This window comes from Budorcas taxicolor, chromosome 23, assembly GCF_023091745.1.
Source record: "Budorcas taxicolor isolate Tak-1 chromosome 23, Takin1.1, whole genome shotgun sequence".
Lineage (NCBI taxonomy): Eukaryota > Metazoa > Chordata > Mammalia > Artiodactyla > Bovidae > Budorcas > Budorcas taxicolor.
Window position 1 is genome coordinate 42,909,040 of NC_068932.1, and position 6,000 is coordinate 42,915,039.

Consider the following 6,000-nt stretch of genomic DNA (forward strand, 5'->3'; position numbering starts at 1 on the left):
CTGGTTGGATCTCCTTGCAGTCCAAGGGACTCTCAAGAGTCTTCTCCAACACCACAGTTCAAAAGCATCAATTCTTCGGTGCTCAGCTTTCTTCACAGTCCAACTTTCACATCCATACATGACCACTGGAAAAACCATAGCCTTGACTAGATGGACCTTTGTTGGCAAAGTAATGTCTCTGCTTATGAATATGCTATATAGGTTGGTCATAACTTTCCTTCCAAGGAGTAAGCGTCTTTTAATTTCATGGCTGCAATCACCATCTGCAGTGATTTTGGAGCCCCAAAAAATAAAGTCTGACACTGTTTCCACTGTTTCCCCATCTATTTCCCAGGAAGTGATGGGACCAGATGCCATGATCTTCGTTTTCTGAATGTTGAGCTTTAGGCCAACTTTTTCACTCTCCTCTTTCACTTTCATCAAGAGGCTCTTTAGTTCTTCTTCACTTTCTGCCATAAGGGTGGTGTCATCTGCATATCTGAGGTTATTGATATTTCTCCCAGCAATCTTGATTTCAGATTGTGCTTCCTCCAGCCCAGCATTTCTCATGATGTACTCTGCATATAAGTTAAATAAGCAGGGTGACAATATACAGCCTTGATGGACTCCTTTTCCTATTTGGAACCAGTCTGTTGTTCCATATCCAGTTCTAACTGTTGCTTCTTGACCTGCATACAGGTTTCTCAAGAGGCAGGTCAGGTGGTCTGGCGTTCCCATCTCTTGAAGAATTTTCCACAGTTTCTTGTGATCCACACAGTCAAAGGCTTTGGCATAGTCAACAAAGCAGAAATAGATGTTTTCTGGAACTCTCTTGCTTTGTTGATGATCCAACGGATGTTGGCAATTTGATCTCTGGTTCCTCTGCCGTTTCTAAAACCAGCTTGAACACCTGGAAGTTCATGGTTCACGTATTGCTGAAGCCTGGCTTGGAGAATTTTGATCATTATTTTACTAGCGTGTGAGATGAGTGCAGTTGTGCGGTAATTTGACAGAGTCTTTAAACGCTTTATAAATTGGTAATTATTGAAATCTGCTTATCCTCCACAGACACAATAGAGTACAAGAAAGACAGAAAATTCTCAGGAAGTCTTTGCTGCATGACTTATCTTGGCTGAGGGCCTTTCATGGCATTGGGAAAGAGTGCTTCTTTCTGAGACCTTTCTGTTCTCAACCTAATAAAGCATTTATTTAGCTTAAGTCTAAGACCCTAACAAAGGCCTGTGATCATCTCCCAATAGTGTAAGCAGAGCTCAGTAAAGTGCTAACTTATCTTGGATATTTGCCAAGCCATAAGAGCAACCCTTCCAGCTGGGTGTAATAGCTGGAGCAAATTTGGAAACCAAAATGGCAGCTCAGGACTCCTTCTGTTCTCTGAATTCTTCAAATGGTATTTTGTTTGATTTTTTAGGTCAACTCATTGCTTGCTTCAGCTGGGAATCTGTTATGTATATTTCTGTTAAGCAAGGTAAGCCAATGTTTATACATTCATTCATTCATTCCTGAGACTCAGGATTCTGCTAAGCCAATTTCTGTCCCACAACATAAATCCGTACTTGTCAAATAATCCTCAAACACCTTACAGAGCTAATCATTTTTCAAATATTTATGAACCCCGCAGAGAAGATTTATATGTTAAGCTGCTTGACAAGGAACAATAAGAGTGTACAGGTCCAAAGAACATTCTGTTGAAGCAAATGTTGTCAAGACATCAATACTTTTTATAGCATTTTCATAATGAACTTTCACACCTGCTTATTTCCCTAATTATCCCCGAGACGTTTACACTCAGAGAGAATGAAAATGAAATTGTTTTTCTTTTTAAGATCAGTAATTTGAAAAATTATCTGCTATATAAGGAAAAATACACGTTGAAGCACAGTCATTGCTAAAAATATAGTCTCAAGCTAGCTGCTCACAAAGAGAGATACTAAGTTGTTATGGCAACGATGATTATAATTACAAAGCTGGAGGGTTTTTCCTGTTCATTACTCTGTTGAGATGTGGTGGTTTCGATGGCAGTGTCCTTTGTAATGTCCTCAGTCTCATTACTGCATAATTACCCATTTCATATTTAATTTTCAACATGCTTGTTCTCACTCAGGCTCTAGCTTCAGCATCTTTTGATAAGCCTATTCTGAGCTCATGGTTCCTCCTCCCCTCGCTGCTCAGTTTCTCCCTTCAGTACCGCCTCTGCTTTGTGATTTCAGCTTTAGTTTGACCTGGGGAAACTTGCCTTGGCTTGAGATATTCCACTTGTAAACATTAAGATGCTGTTGTCAAAACTGTTAAGAAATCATGCCAACAGACACCTGGGGAGACGTTGAACTCAGATTAGTCAGAGGCTGCTCAACATCCCTGGAGATTCAGCATTTCTTGGTCACCTACTACGTACAGGACAATATGTTAGATATAACACCTCTGACCTTTGTGAGGGTTTCTCTCTGTGCATCCCCTCCCATCTCCATCCCTCTTGGTGAGTCTGTGGTCCGGTGGTCCGTTGTCTGCATCCTGCTGGAGTGAGCGTCCTTGCCCTCTGATTTCTGATTGGTTATGGTCAGTGAGAGGTGTCAGGAGGAGATAGGAGGATGGGAGAGAGAGAGATCTAGGTACTTCTCCCCCCAACCCTTCCACAGCCCTCCCCACTTGGGCCCCAGGGGTGCAATTGGTAGCTGCATCTTTGTGTTGCCTGGAAGCCTCTTCCTCTGCTCCTGTTCTGCAAGCTGATGGGCAGTAATGACTTCCTGCGGATCTAAGCCTGCTCCCACTAGTCTCTGGCCCATCACGTGGTCCACGATGCACTTAGGCACAGGCCCCTGGTGCTGGTCACAAAGGATTCTTGGGGTGGCTTTAGCCACACCTTTAGCCCCACCTTCCAGCAGAATGGCTTAAGATCTAAATTCCTCAAATGTGGAAATTCTGGAGCTGCTCCTATGATCACCTAATGCATGAAACCTTAAAGAGAAAGAGCATTAATCTCTGTGGAGTCCCTAACTGCATGAAAGGGCGCTCACTGGGGACTGTGGGTGCTTCCACTGCAGGGGGCATGGGTTTGATCCTTCATTGGGAAACTAAGATCCCGCATACCACACAGCCAGAGAAAAGGAAAGAGAGAGATGCTCAAAGTTGTTAGCAATCAGAGGAACAGAAATTTAAATGATGAGGCATCAATTGGCAACTATTAGCTGCACAGAAATGAGAAAGCCGGAGAGTGTCAAGTGCTGGTGATGATGCAAGGTTATAAGACCCCCCCTCCCCAGCTTTGCAGGTGGGCATGGGGGCAGGTGACCTCTATCTGGAAGGCAGACTCATTTTCCCAGATGCATTCCTAATGAACTCATGCCCACCATATCTGTGTTCTTTATGTGTATAAGAGAAGACATTAAAGATTATGGACCCAATGGAAAAGAAAAATTTATCTGAAAAGTGATTTTTTAAATCCCTAGAATGCTTGTACCAACAGAGAATATTGTATTAACCAAGATGCAGATTACAGAAACAATGTCTACCTTGCCATTTGAACACAGAAGACCAGCTTAACTGGTTTTTTTCTTTTCCACCAAATTGAATAAACCGATCAATTGTACGGCACCGTCTTCTAGAGTCAGCCAAAATTAATGATTTTAACCTTTTATTCTTCCATAACTTTCTAGTGACTTTAAGGAAGTAATAGATATAGAAATAGGGCAATATATTAAAAAGTGTTTGTAACATATACCCTTTTGCCATGCAGAGACTGTATTATATAAGTAACCCTGAACAATAAAAAAGAAGTAGATCCTGTTCTCAAGCTACAATCACCTGACTGAGATCACAACACTGATCATATATCCAAACCTGAGCAGAGTAGTTTCTTTTTGAGTCAGTTTAATTACATCTACCCTTAAGGGCACAATCAGGAAACACAGTTTTTAAAAAAATCTTGGCACATTCCTTCACACCTGGGTTTCACTGATGACTCGATGCAAGCTGTAAATCCCATGCTGAAAGGCAGAGTGCTTTGGAGGGGCTCAGGCATAAAGGATGGAGCTCCTGCGAGCCACAAACACTTCCTTTCCCTTCCCCTCAGGACGTTCTCTCCTCCATGTGGAAAGGAGGGTAAGTCATCACATCCGGTTATAAAGTCTAGCTAAGAATCCATTTCTACTTCTAAGAAGGTTGAAAATCCAATGCTTTGTGCATCCAGCCAAAGTTGGCAGCCGTTGCAACGACCTGGATAAAATTCTTAAATCTCTTTTAAAACCAAGCTTCCAAAGTCCAGTGGATAAAACAGAAAGCCTGTTTATTGTTACCATTCTGCATCCCAGAGGTAGAGGTGAGGGCTGTTCAGTATTCAAGCGTTTAAATTTCATATGTATAAACAGCTTCTCAACATGATTACCCATCCAGGAGAGGCCCATCCAAGGACCTGCAACCCAGGGCACTAATAGGTGACCCATCAGAGGCAGACCAACGTGGGCCTGAGGGCCTGTCTCGCCCTGAGTCTACGCCTCACTAGCTGGAGCAGAGGCTGAATGTGCCATCCTGGCCTCAGTTTATGCATCTGCGAAGTGGGAGAATCTGATCCTGACCTAATAGAGAATCTTGGTGAGACTTTAATAATATGATGCACATAACGGCTTAGCTTGAAGCTTGGCACGTAGTAAGTGCTAAGGGAAGGTAAGCTGCTGCTCTTATTTGCTGTGTTTATCTTGTCGTATTGGACACGGTGCATGCTCATCACTGTGTAATGGAGAAAGGAGACCCCACACCGTGCACCCCATCTTTCCTGGTATGATCCTCCCCCTGACTTTTGCACAGATTTTGCCACCACCTGGATGCTCTCTGGCCCTTCCTTTCCTGGAAAACTGTACTTCAAGATCCCCTTCTGGGGAAGCCCTCCCTGACTGCAGGTCCTCTCCCCTCCCGCCAGGGTCGCACAGCACCCTGCACGTGGCCCCCACGACCCTCAGGCAGTTGCGAGTTTCCCACTGCCCAACGAGCTCCTCTAAGGAGAGGGCGCAGAAAGCGCTTGGCTTGTCTCCCACACACAGAAGGTGCCTAGTGCTTGCTGGCTGCGTGTCTATATGAAAAGTTCTCAGTAGCATAAAAAGCCTGCGTGCTCTCTGGGTCCCCTTCATACCTGTCCCAGTGCCTGGCGTACTGGAGGTGCTCAGTAAGCAGTCGTGCAATGAAATCGACTCTCGAAATTCATATCACCTGGACTGCATTTTTCTCCAAGTGACCCGTCCAGCCTTCCAGTGCAGCCTGGTACCTGAGACACCCGCCTATCCTTTATCATCTTGTACCACCCAGCCCTCTGGTCCTCCACTGACATGGGTGAAGCCCTCCTAGGGATGGGTGCCCCATGTGAGGAAGAAAACCCTGATACTTCTGCGAGACCAGAGACCAGGGAACCCTCCTCCCTGTCTCCCAGTGATGGAGCTCAGGAGCTGGGGGAGAGGCTTCACTGTGTACAGAGAGCGCTCCCCAGCTGTCCCGGCCACTTTAAATTTTACGAAGGATCTTGTTCTCGAAGGAGGAAAGGAGGAGAAGCTGGAGCCAAAGCAAAGAAATTTTTAAACCCCCCAGAGATCCAGATTAAACAAGGTTTGCCAGACACAGCTACAGCTTGACAAAAACAGGAGATTTTCGGCCTCTGACATGGGTTAGCCTGGCCGGACCTGTCTGTCTCCCATTGATTCCCACCCAGTTAGAGGAGCTTCATGCGTTTGTCCCATCTCAGCTAAAGTGGCTCTCAGCTCTTTCTTTGTTAAAAAAAAAAAAGTTAATGAGGCTTATAAAGTGAAATAAAAATAGCATAGCAATGAAAATCACCATAAAAGCTTTTCTTCTTCAAATGAAACCTTCATAGATATTAGTTGTATAAATGAAATCCCTTTCAGCTTTTAGGTCTTGATTAAATGTCCCTTGCTCAGGGAGCCCGTCCTGGAAAATTCAGTCTCACGGAGGACTTCTCCTCTCATTTCCTTCTTTTCCTTCATGGCACCCGGAACACCTTGT